This window comes from Herpailurus yagouaroundi, unplaced genomic scaffold (assembly GCF_014898765.1).
Source record: "Herpailurus yagouaroundi ecotype Mexico unplaced genomic scaffold, PumYag 195, whole genome shotgun sequence".
Lineage (NCBI taxonomy): Eukaryota > Metazoa > Chordata > Mammalia > Carnivora > Felidae > Herpailurus > Herpailurus yagouaroundi.
The window spans coordinates 6,887,281-6,900,956 of NW_024412426.1; the positions used below are offsets into that span (position 1 = coordinate 6,887,281).

Genomic DNA, 13,676 nt, shown 5'->3' on the forward strand with positions numbered 1-13,676 from the left:
TTCAAGCCCCGCGTCGGGCTCTGTGCTGACAGCTCAGAGCCTGGAGCCTGTTTCAGATTCTGTGTCTCCCTCTCTCTGACCCTCCCCCATTCATGCCCTGTCTCTCTCTGTCTCAAAAATAAATAATAAAACATTAAGAAAAATTTTTAAAAATAAATAAACATTAAAAATTTAAAAAAAGATTCAATAAATCCTTTTATTCTAATGTGCATTTAGACACCCTTTTTAAAATCCAATGTTAATGAGAAAGTGCTGTGTAAAATACTGTGTAAGTCCAGCAGGAAAATGTTACCCATGCCTCTGTTTACCCCTCCATCTGCCAGCATGATTCATAGTTCACCTCTTCTCTGTTCCTCACTCTGCTAAAATCTATACAAAGACATACTTGTGTGGATTATGTAAACACTTCTACTCAGTCATTACAGAGTTAGAACCACATACACTAGTAAAAGAAATCCTCTATTAGCTTATCCACAAAAACTAGTCTGCACTGACTATACCTCTAACCCAAGGGTCCTCAACCAAGTGTGATTCTGACCCCTAATGGGCACTTGGCAATGTCTTGAAACGTTTCAGTTGCCACAACTAGGGGGCGCTTCTGGTATCTAGTGGGTAGAGGCCAAGCATGCTCCTAAAGCTCCTGCAAGACACCGAAGAGCCCCTCACAGCAAGAATAATTCAACCTGGAAGGTCAGCAGCACCAAAGTTGAGAAAGCCTCCATCTAGTGCCCACACCACTCACAGAAGGTTGCTTCACCCAGGAAAGAATTAACGCAAATCTAGAGACAGAGTAGGAGTCAGGAGCAAAGGTAGTACTCTAGGGGCACCTGGGTGGCTCAGCCAGTTAAGCAACACACTCTTGGTTTCGGCTCACGTCATGATCTCATGGTTGTGAGATCAAACCCTACATCGGGCTCTGTGCTCATGGCATGGAGCCTGCTTGAGATTCCTTCTCGCTCTCTCTCTCTCTCTGCCCCTCCCCTGCATGCTCTCTCTCTCTCTCTCTCACTTTCTCAAAATAAATAAATAAATACACATTAAAAAAAAAAAGCAGCACTCTAAAAACTAGACTTAGAACTGAAAGCCACATCAGATGTTGTGGAATAGTCATATCCTACTTAAAAACAGATTTGTGAATGCTATTGTTTTTGTACTTACAGCACATTTATACAAGAAAATGCAGACTCAAGAACCAGACTCCCTTGGTTTGAATTCAAATTCTGCCACTTACTAGATTTGTAATACTGAGCAACTTGTTTTCTATTCATCTGTTCCTACACCTGTAAAATAAAAATAATAATAATATATCTACCTCTCCCAGTGGCCATGAGGAGGATATCCGTTCATATTTGCAAAGTACTTAAAAATAGCATCAAGTATATACCAAGTGCTAGGACATGTGAACAGATATCACTTATACAACTCATCTTTCTGGAACCTGGAATATGAAAGTCTACAATGCGGGACACCTTCCTGGTATCAAAGTCCACAAGAAAAAGACTAGATTCTTCGGTAAGCAAAGTAAATTATACACGTGCAAGAAATGCTCAGTCTGCAATAGCCTGATATACTATCTTTTCACTTTCTGCATTTCATCATTGGGAAGGTACGCTTTTTTCAGATGTTACCACCTCTAAAACTGGCTTCTATCATCACTGGGGTCCCACCATCCCTGTCGGCTGTGTTACAATCGTGCTGGAGTGATCGCTGATCGTGCATCCACACATGTGGTTGTCACTCCTGGCGAGAGGACTGAGGAAATACTACTCCCTTAATGTTTCAGTCATTAAACCAATTAAGAGCCTTTTGAGGACACTATAAACTCCAACTGGCATCTAAAAACTTTCCTTTGACACCTTCTGGTAAGATCAAAAAGCTTCAGTACCAATATTTGTGGCAGTAGCTTGGAAGAAAATCCTAGTGACAACAGTGAAACACTCTTTTAAGAAGTGTGTGTTCTGGGGTGCTTGGGTGGCTCAGTCGGTTAAGCATCTAACTTTGTCTCAGGTCATAATCTCACAGCTGGGGAGTTTGAGCCCTACATTGGGATCTCTGCTGTCAGCACAGAGCTTGCTTCAGACCCTCTGCCCCCCCCCAAAAATAAACCAATTTTTTTTTTTTAAAGTGTGTGTATCACCAAAGTCTTCATGGAATTATATACTGCATGAGAAATACAGATCTCAGTGACTGAGACCAAAAACATTGGTAAAAATGGACTCCAATGTGAAGATGTTTCAGGAATGCCCTAATTCACATACACCTTTCTCCTTAAACAAGTACAACAATGATACACAATAAAAATCTACATTAATTAAATTAAAAGACTTCTTTCATCAATGTGAAATAATTTTAAGTAGGCTCCACACCCAGTGCAAAGCCCAACTGTGGGGCTCAAACTCACGACCCTCAGATCAAGACCCGAGTCAAGATCGAGAGTCGGAGGCTTACCTGACGGAGCCACTCACGCACCCCATAAAATTCTGTTTTTTAAAAGCATTTATTTGCACTGCTCTTCCTTTCTAATGCAACAGAAATACTAGCACATCTTACAGATGATGGCATATTAGAGTTGAGTTACTGTAATTAGCGTGACAATCTTTCTCAGCACCTGGAATAATTATGCCTAACAAATCCAACGGCCTTCTCAATGGTCCGTGTCAGATAATCAAAGAGAAAATGTGTTCCTAACACCTATGAAAAGTGAGTTACCAGAAATATCAATTACATATTTAGTAGAATTGACACTATAATTAAGAATATTAATTCTTAAGAATATTATGAGGATCTAATGTGCAGTGCGGTCACTATAGTTAAAAATACTGCATTAAGGTGCACCTGGGTGGCTCAGTCAGTTAAGTATCTGAATCTTGACTTCAACTCCAGTCATGATCTCACAGTTCATGAGATCAAACCCTATGCGGGGCTCTGTGCTGACAGCACAAAGAAAGCCTACTTGGGATTCTTTCTCTCCCCTCTCCCTCTCTTTGCTCCTTCCCCACTCTCTCTCAAAATAAATAATCTTTTTAAAAAAATAAATAATAGGGGTGCCTGGGTGGCTCAGCTGGTTAAGCATCTGACTTCGGCTCACGTCATGATCTTGAGGTTTGTGAGTTTGAGCCCCATGTCGGGCTCTGTGCTGACGGCTCGGAGCCTAGAGCCTGCTTCGGATTCTGTGTCTCCTTCTCTCTCTGCCCCTCACCTGCTCATGCTCTGTCTCTCTCTGTCTCTCAATAATAAATACACATTTAAAAATTTTTTTAATAAATAATATGAACATAATCTTAACACTAAAAAAATACTGCATTAACTATTAAAAATTTTCTAAAAGAATAGATCCTGGGGCGCCTGGGTGGCTCAGTCGGTTGAGCACCTGACTTCGGCTCAGGTCATGATCTCACAGTTCGTGAGTTTGAGCCCCGCATCGGGCTCTGTGCTGACAGCTCAGAGCCTGGAGCCTGCTTCGGATTCTGCGTCTCCCTCTCTCTCTGCCCCTTCCCCACTCATGCTCTGTCTCTGTCTCTCAAAAATGAATAAACATTAAAAAAAAATTTATAAAAGAAATAAAAGAATAGATCCTAAATACACTCACCAAAAAAAGGGGGAAAAAAGGTAATTGTGAGGTGATAGGTAACATTTCAATGTTTACATTTATTAAATCATAGTATTGCACATTTTAACTATATTTACATTTTATTTGTCAATTACACTTCAATAAATCGGGTGAGGGGGTCCTCATTTAACCTGCATCTGTCTTCATGGTCTGATATCTGATCCTAGAATCTGAGTTGCATCCTGCATCCATCTGCTCCAGCTAATATACACCTTATATTCTGGGCCTCAAACATGCTAAACTCATGTCAGCTCCAGGCCTTGATAGCAGTTATTCGCCCTGCATAGAATTTTATCCCCCACAAATTCCCACAACTGGCTTCTTTTGTTTTTTAATTTTTTTTAATGTTTACTTATTTTTGAGAATGAGAAAGAGACAGCATGCAAGCAGGGGAGAGGCAGACAGAGAGGGAGACAAGAAGCAGAAGCAGGCTCCAGGCTCCGAGCAGCACAGACCTGACATGGGGCTCGAACTCACGGACTGCGAGATCATGACCTGAGCTGAAATCAAACCAACGGAGCCACCCAGGCACCCCATAACTGGCTCCTTCTACTCCTCAGGTGCCTGGTTGAAATTCTATTTCCTCTGAGAAAATACACATTATCCAAAATAATCCTCATCCCACTTCTCTATCTCATGCTTGTCTTCATGCTACTGTGTCACTTGCTTTTGTTTGAATTTATTTGTAATATGTCTGCTTCTTCCCCCACCCCACATATGTACTCAAATTGAGTAGAATTCCGAGTGGGCAGGGTTCTTACCCATCTCTGCAGCTGGAACTTAGTTCTAAAATTGTTCCTGGCATCCAATGGGACCTTTAATTTGAATAAATGAATGCTCACAGCCACTTAATGAGGTGGGTGATGGCATACTTGTTTTACAATTGGAAATTCAGACTTCGAACCCTTGGCTCAAACACTCAACTGTTAAGTAAACAGGATTTCAAATCCCGGTCTGTTGTCCGTAAAATTTTACTCTCTTCCTAGGTCAGGAAATGACTCCTTAAGCAATGGAAAATTGAGAAGACATACCACTCAAATACATCAAATGTATCTGTTAAGATATTTTTCAATTCAAGATCCTTGGTTAGTAGTAAAAACAAAAAATAATTTTTAGAAGAATATGATATTTAGAAGAAATGTGATTTCAGTTTGGAATGACTTGCCTTTATACAGGTTTGCAGTATCTTTCCCTCTCCTCTTTGCTTGGCTAACTTCTACTTGTCCTTCATAGCTCAGCTTTGACGCCATTCTTCTTGGCTACATATTCTGATTTCTTGGACCTGGGCTAGGTGCCCATCTTATGCTCACCTAGAGCACCTTGGAAACGAATCCTCTTATTACTCTGTACTGTGGTACCTGTTTATGTGCCTCAAGTCCTTGAAGGGACATAATCTTGATCACTGCTGTTGTGCCATCACCTACTACTGTGTCTAGTATGTATGAGTATATATATTCGTAATATATAACATATATTATGTATTATGAATAAGATATATATATTAAGTGCTCAAAACTTGCATGTTTAGCCTAATACACCATGGTCCTCTAACGGAAATGTTAAAAAAAAAAAAAAAAAAAAAAAAAAAAAAACCCTGTCCACACTATTAGCAAAATAATCACAGTATCATTCCATCAACAAGTATTTATTATTCTGAGCACTGAAGTTACAAAAGTGAACAAGGCAAGGAAATTCTCTGGCATCTCTGGACATCGCAACAATCACACAAATACACAGATATGTAGTGCATTATGTTAGATGGTAAGTTTTCTGGAGAAAAATATAGTAGCCTAAGGGGGCAGGTAGTGTATGGTTGTTACTTTACACAGGGTGGTCACCCTCACTGATGAATGTCACCTGAAGAGAGTGGAGACCCTGGCCAAACAGGTGTCTGAATAAGAAATATACTAGACAGACAGAAAGGCATGACGTGGAGGAGAAAACTTAATAGACTTCCAGATTATGTGGCTGGAGCAGAACATTCAAGGGGCAAAATGCTAGGAAATGAGGTTTAAAAAGTAGCCTGGTCATGTGAAGGCTTTAAGCCATTAAGTGTTATTTAGAATATGACAGAAACTATTGGAGAAGCATCTTTTGGGGTGAGTCATTTCTGTTGACGTTGTCTCACCCATCATATATTGGCTTCTTGCCTCACTAAAGCTCTACTGGCTTTGTTGTCATGTTGTGTAGACTCCACTGCTCTCACCAAGTACAGAGTCATTAACAACATATTACAACAAATAAAATCCTCAGGGAATGAATGAATTGTTGGGGGTAGCCCAACATAGGAGATCTGGGTCAGTGTTAGTGTTCCTTTAATTAATTAATACTAATGATTAGAAGGGCGCCTGGATGGCTCAGTCGGTTGAGCATCCAACTTGATTTTGGCTCAGGTCATGATCTCAGGGTGGTGGGATCAAGCCCAGCATCGGGCTCCACAATGAGCATGGAGCCTACTTGGGATTTCTCTCTCTCTCTGCCTCTGCCCTTCTCCCCCACTCACACTCTCTCTCTAATATGATAGATAGATAGATAGATAGATAGATAGATAGATAGATAGACAGATAGATAGATAAATGTAATGGTTAGAAGAAAGTCTCACGAAATGTATTGTCCATCGTGCCATTGCCCGGACCACTCCTTTCATCCTAATGTGCCTGCACTAGCTGTGTCCCTTTCTCCTGCCACTGGAAGCAAAGTAATCTATTTTATTCAGTGATCCTTTCGCCCTTTGGGTACTGAAAATATCCCTGAAGTTGGAGTCACAATGCTGGAACTGTAGTTCCAAAGCAGGAATTCTAGAATCAGACCTCTGTTGGTGACAAATCAATCAATCTTACTTTTTAACTTGTAAAATAGGGATAAAAATATCTACGCTTCAGAAGTTCTGTCAGAATTAGGATTATTTGTATAAAGAATTTATCATGCCCCCTAGCATGTAGCAAAGGATAATAATATGATTTTTTAAATTCATAACATAAGCTAGAACATCTGATAAAATAACTTCACAATCATCAGGTATTTATTACGGTCTATCAAGAAACTTTCCTCAGATGGGTTTACATTCTGTTCATCTGTGCCCATGTCTATTCTTACACTAGTGTGTGTGTTCCTGGAAATTAAACTGCAAGCAAGTGGTTTTGATGCCCCATGCTCGACCGCCTGTGTTTGAAAAGCTAGATGCTCAATAAAAATGTGTGCTGAGAGTGTGAGTCTTCCAGATTTCAGCAGAAAAATGCAGGTGGTCTTCCCTCATCCTTTCCTTACGCACAAAGTGGGACACAGTGAGCTGTTTCACCTCCTCTACCTCCCTCGGGTGTCTCCAGGCTGGACTTCCTAAGAAAGTCAGTCTTCTAGATGCTTCACCCTCTAGCAAGCCCATGTGTCATCCTGTGCAGTGCCTATTCCTCTTTCAAGAAATTCATTCAGAGTCTCTCATGGGAAAAAAAAAAAATTTGAACTACTTCTAACCAAGATCTCATTGATGGCAACTTGTGGGTCCCATCCAGATTTCACGGATTCCATTCACTTGACTATAATAAGGCCTTCGGTTAGTATTATTGGTTGCTTGGGTTCATCTCTTCTCAGTGAAGGCTAGCATTTTGTTTCTGTTCCTGGTAAATCATACAGTCGATGGCTCAAGTTATAGCTATGAGGGCAATCCACCTCTGGGAACAAAGGTAGCTGGTTGATGAGCACATGCCTTGTAACAAGTATTATTTAAGTGGTTTGCTGAACTCTTGCTATTTTGCACTTTCATCCCTAAGTCGCCTTGTGCACATACCCACGCACGCAAACACACACACACTATCACACCATCAAAAGCAAGAAGCTACAGTGTTTTCTGAATTTGAGATTCCAATGGTTTTTTTTTTTACTTTTAATTATTTGGGATTACTACATTGCTATTTATGAAACTCTGCAGTAAGTTACTAATATGCTGAAGAACATGTAAGAAAACAATGAATTCCCTACAAATAGTACGGTATTGCATTTCATAAAGCACAATTTGCTGAGAAAATTTGAAATGAATAGTCTTACATAAGTAAGGAGTGCCACAGTGTGGCTACCGTAGCAAATTTCATATAAACTTTTGTCCAGAGATTTTTTTTTTTTAAGATAAAATTCAGTTACGGCTCTTAATGTTTCTCCTCTACACTGCAAATTTAAGTAAATTGTTAAAATCTGTTCATTGTCTAAAGATTCCCCTAAAATAGACATATATAATAACTAACGTTATCATTAATATCTGGCCAATGTCACACTACTGGTAAATGGCTGAGCAGTATTAAAATTTATTTTTATCTGACTTCAGGTCCCATGTTTTAACAATCTGTAATCTGAGCTGAGCCCTGTATAACCTAAAAGACATCCCCTCTCCCAACAATTAATGATCCTGGCTTCACAGGTCTATAGGATCAATTCTATTACACACATACATTTCCAAGAAATCACAGTAATACCTCACACAAGACTTAACAGCTTTGATGTACTTCACAGTGACCTTCTCACACAGAAGAGACAGATATTAACATTCATGCTCCAAACAAGGAAAATGAAACTCAAAATATTTAGGTGCTAACGTTTATACAGCACTTCAGGGACAGAAACGGGACTAAACCCCTCAGCTTCTGGATGATTATGAAAACATGTGGGGTTAGAGGTCAAGAGGTCAGGAGACCAGGGCTGCAGGCGAAAGGCTGTCACGCTATTAGCTGTATAACATCAATCAAATTACTTAAATCCATGAGTTTCTAGTTCCTTTTTTCTCAACGTTTATTTATTTTTGGGACAGAGAGAGACATAGCATGAACAGGGGAGGGGCAGAGAGAGAGGGAGACACAGAATCGGAAACAAGCTCCAGGCTCTGAGCCATCAGCCCAGAGCCCGACGTGGGGCTCGAACTCACGGACCGCAAGATCATGACCTGGCTGAAGTCGGACGCTTAACCGACTGCGCCACCCAGGCGCCCCATCTAGTTCCTTTTTTCTAAATAAATTATATTCACCTTGCCTGTCTTTGCAGACTGTTGTCTCAGTCAAACGAAATACAGTACATAAAAGCGCTTTCTACAGACGGTGAAATACTATAAACGTTAGTTGGTTTGTTTCTGAGTTTTCTTGTTACCGGTGCAACAAAAAGTCTAACTTTATAATTTAACTTAAGCTAAAATGTCTACTTAAATTATTCATTCAAACTTAGGGTTTGGGGGCACTGGCTGGCTCAGTCAGTTAAGCGTCCAACTTCAGCTCAGGTCATGGTCTCATGGTTTGTGGGTTTGAGCCCCGCGTCGGGCTCTGTGCTGACAGCTCAGAACCTGGAGCCTGCTTCAGATTCTGTGTCTCCTTCTCTTTCTGCCCCTCTCCCGCTCGCACTCAGTCTCTCACTCTCAAAAACAAACACTAAAAAAAAAAATTAGGATTTTTAGGTCTGAAAATACTTAATCATCAAATCCTTACTGATATCCTCTCACTTAGGGCCCTAGGGAAGACTCTTCACTACATTCTCTGTATTATAAACAGTAAAACAGAATCTGTAGTTATAAGAGCTTTAAATATAATTTTATAGTCATTCTGATATTAGATAAACCTCCAAAAAATCCAAGTGCAATACACAAATGTGATCAGGGGCACCTGGGTGGCTCCGTTGGTTGAGCGTCCGACTTCGGCTCAGGTCATGATCTTACAGTCCGTGAGTTCAAGCCCCGCATCGAGCTCTGTGCTGACAGCTCAGAGCCTGGAGCCTGCTTCCGATTCTGTGTCTCCCTCTCTCTCTGACCCTCCCCCGTTCATCCTCTATCTCTGTCTCAAAAATAAATAAACGTTAAAAAAAATTATAAAAAAAAAATGCGATCAATCATAGCTCTCTTCTCGCAGGACCTAACATAATAGTTTGGATTAGTTTCCTTTTTTGAGTGGCTAAAAGAAGCCTGTATCCTCGGGAAGGGGTAACAACATTAATTTCCTAAAAGGTTCCTAGTAGTATTGCAAGGGGTATATTTTCTATACATTGTACAGACCCCCTTCAAATTCTTTAACAACCAGTATTTGGTTTTATTCATAACATTAGTTATTTATTATAAAATAGGTTCAACAAAGTCCACAATAAGATACATATTTTTGTATTACATCATGGCCATAAAATTAATACAGTGACTTTAAACTAAAGAGGTTTTCCACGTTCACAAAAAAAATGTAAGAAACTCTGGGAGTTTCAAACTCTGTCACTAAATTCTGCTTCAGCTCTCCAATCCGTATGTAGAGGCATGGCTAGTATTGGAAATGTATGGAGGAGAAGGTAAGAAGACCATTTGATTTGCTGGATTTTTGGCCAAATAATGTCTCGTACGATGGATAGCAAAGTTTACACACGGCTAGGTAAGGTCGGCATTCGTTCAGCAAACAATCATTGGATTCCAGCACATAACAGGTACCTCAGCCAGACTCACACCCTAGTTCCAGTGCTCAGAAGTTCACAGTGAGGGGCACATGGGAGGCTCAGTTCGTTGAGCAACCAACTCTTGATTTCGGCTCAGTTCATGATCTCCCGGTTCTTGAGTTCAAACCCCGCAATGGTCTCCATGCTGACAATAAGGAGTCTGCTTGGGATTCTCTCTCTCCCTCTCTCTGACCCTCCCCCACTCCCTCTCTCTCTCTCAAAATAATAAACATTAAAAACATTAAAAAAAAAAAAAGGCTCACGGTGAAAGGAGAGACAGATAAATAGATGAATAAATAAACCACTGGACAAGGGGAGGGTGTTACACTGGAAATACAGGGAAGTATTTCTGTAGGAAGGAAGTATTCTGTCCTCAGGATAAAGGGAAGAGTGAAGTATGACAGCAGGTAACACCTGAAAAAGTTAGGATTTTGAAGACATTCCAGGCCCAGGACAACATGTATAAAGGCATGGTTGAGAAAATATTAGAAATTAAAAGGTGACTCTAGTGTGGTAGGTAGACCATTCACTTCTAGGTTTTCCTTATATCTTTCTCATGACTCCAGTTTATTCCTGTCTATATTTAAATTGTTTTGTGCCAGAAAACAAAAGAATGCCTAAATCGCTTTTTCAAAAATATGTGTTACATTACTATAATACAATTACATATTACACATGTGTTCCTAAGTGCAAAACATGTCCTGAAGCTATCTCATTAGAAAAACAGAACTATATTTGGGGCGCCTGGGTGGCTCCGTCGGTTAAGCGCCGACTTTGGCTCAGGTCATGATCTCGCGGTCCGTGAGTTCGAGCCCCGCGTCAGGCTCTGTGCTGGCACCTCAGAGCCTGGAGCCTGCTTCAGATTCTGTGTCTCCCTCTCTCTCTGCTCCTTCCCCATTTGTGCTCTCTCAAAAATAAATAAACATTTTAAAAAAATTTTTTGAAGAAAGGTAAAATAGAACTATATTTGCATTAAAAGACCCACTGGGGAGCACCTGGGAGGCCCAGTTAGTTAAGCATCCGACTTTGGCTCGGGTCATATCACGGTTCACAAGTTCAAGCCCCGAGTCAGGCTCTGTGCTGACAGCCCGGAGCCTGCTTCAGATTCTGTGTCTCCCTCTCTTTCTGCCCTGCCTCACTCACGCTCTGTCTCTCAAAAATAAACATTTAAAAAAAAAATTTGTTTAATTAAATTTAAAAAAACCCAGAGAAGTGCTGAACAATTTTTGAGAGAATGCTTCCATCTAGTGGTCAAATTGAGAAATTCACTAACATATGAATACATATATTCATCAGTATAGTATATAATATTGGGGAAATTACAGCACCTGCCACTGATACACCTATTGGGTGGGTGAAGGAAACATCATATTATATCAAATTAAATAAAATAATTTGATTCCTCTATAAAAATTTCAGACATGAAGAACAACACCATCAACATGCCTCATCTTTAACCTAGCCTAGCTTGGTGCAGAGCAGTCATGCTTAGGGGAATACTGGCAGTAACGGCCACAGTAACAACAGATTTTCTTGAGTACCAAGAACAACAAGAAAGAAACATTTATAGGACATTGGGGTGCCCGGGTGGCTCAGTCGGTGACACATCTGACTTCAACCTGGAGTTATGATCTCATGGTTCGTGAGTTCGAGCCCCACATCAACTCTCTGCTGTCAGTGCAGAGACCGCGTTGGATCCTCTGTCTCCCCGCGCTCTCTCTCTCAAAAGTAAATAAACATTTAAATAAAGAATGTAAGCTAAGTAGATAATTATTTTAAAAATCTCAGACAACATTATCTTTATTTTGCAGGCAAAAATCTGCTGTGTATCTTTAACCCCATCGAGACCCACAAAGCGGGTCAGTGCCGTGTACTGCCTGCTGGCCATAGTGCTGCCTACTGCTCACTATTGGTTACCATACTTATCGCTGCTATGGATACTCTTCCGCCAGCAATAGCACTGCACCACTGTTCCAATGTGCAACGCCACCTTCTGGTCCAGATAATAAGTGCACTGTCTGTGACATCCTCTACTTCCTTCACAGATCACCATCCTGGTCACCTTACCGCAAAACGAGGACTCACCAGCATCACCCACATCCCAGGCATCACCAAGCCCCACCTCTCCATACCACCCTTCATTATCAGCACCATCTACTCACAGGAAACCTTCAGCCAAATACTTTGGGAAGCTGATGAAGCGGTAGAAACCTCCATTTCAATCTCCACAAGAAACAACAAGGATCATGAACAACACTCCCTTCGAGAGACTGACTTGGAGGATGAAGATTGGCCTGAACTGCTAACTGGATTTTGGTATTACAACCCAGCACATACACCAAGACTAGGTACTGACTTTTGCACTTTTCCTTTATCTTACTGAATTGAGCGCAGCATTGGACACATGGCAGGGTCTCTGTGAAAATAACCTCAGTTTAATTCCTGATTCACTTTGTGTGCTAGCATTTTCTGACAAAAGGGCATCTGATGAATATGCAAAATGGGCAATTATTTCTTTAAATAGAAATCAGCAAAAAAAAAAAAAAAACCTGTTCATTACTATACTCCCAACTTACTGTTTAATCCATATTCACCTATAAGAAAAATAACACCAGATCCACAGACACTATGTCCAGACTTTAAAAACAGGGACACCTTGTCATGTGTATAGAAGACACACAGGAAACTTAGCATAGTACATATTACCTATCATGGTATAGACATCAGGCTTCTATCTCACACTACAGATTTCTACCCCAAGAATATGGGCAACTATGTTAATAACCTCTCCCAGTCATTGTAACCCACAATAGTAGCCTATGTCTTGAAATTTGACATACAGGACTTTCAAGCCAGATACAGATCCCCAAATTCTGCTCAATTTACAACCTATGCCAAAAACAGATTCGCTAAAAGTAAGGAAATCCTTACAGTTCCTTGTTGGACTGGTAAGAGGTTTCCTTGGTAGAACAATGGCAGTCAATTTTTCTCAATTCTAAATCAATCGAACCACATTTAATTTTAGAAGTTTTGAAACAAAACAATCTTAATTTAACACACAAGCAATGGCAGCTCCAGATACATTATTGTATACACAGATGGATAAAATTAGCAATTTATTACTAAACATATTTCACACGGAAGTAAATAGAGCAATGGAAATTTGACAAAAGTAAGTTGGATAAAACACTAAACATAATGACATCTAAAAATGCCATAGGAGACATTCCTGAAGGCACCTGGGTGGCTCAGGTGGTTAAGCTGCCAACCTCGGCTCAGGTCATGATCTCACGGTTTGTGAGTTCGAGCCCCGCGCCGGGCTCTTTGCTGACAGCTCAGAGCCTGGAACCTGCTTTGGATTCTGTGTCTCCCTCTGCCCCTCCCTCGCTCATACTCTGTCTCCCTCTCTCAAAAATAAAGATTAAAATTTTTTGTAAAAATAGAGATGTTTCTCCAACTGTGCACTGTCAATCGTTGCAGTTAAGACTGGTTGATATATGGAATTATCTCAGAACAGCTACCATCTCAGGGCAATACTGGTCATCTGAGATAACAGACAACCCAAGCAGAAGTTAAGAGTAGATGCCACATTAGCAGACCCTAATGGCTGTGATTCCTGCAGCAACTG

General features: G+C 40.6%; 1 long non-coding RNA gene across 1 annotated transcript in view; it reads left to right on the forward strand.

Annotated features, from left to right (window-relative positions):
* The window catches only part of LOC121011691 (uncharacterized), a 37,608-nt gene extending 25,205 nt beyond the window's left edge, over positions 1–12,403 (forward strand). Inside the window, exon 2 of the long non-coding RNA XR_005781700.1 lies at positions 11,860–12,403. This is a non-coding gene — a long non-coding RNA (uncharacterized LOC121011691). The remainder of the gene's footprint in view (positions 1–11,859) is intronic.
* Positions 12,404–13,676: the final 1,273 nt, after the last annotated feature.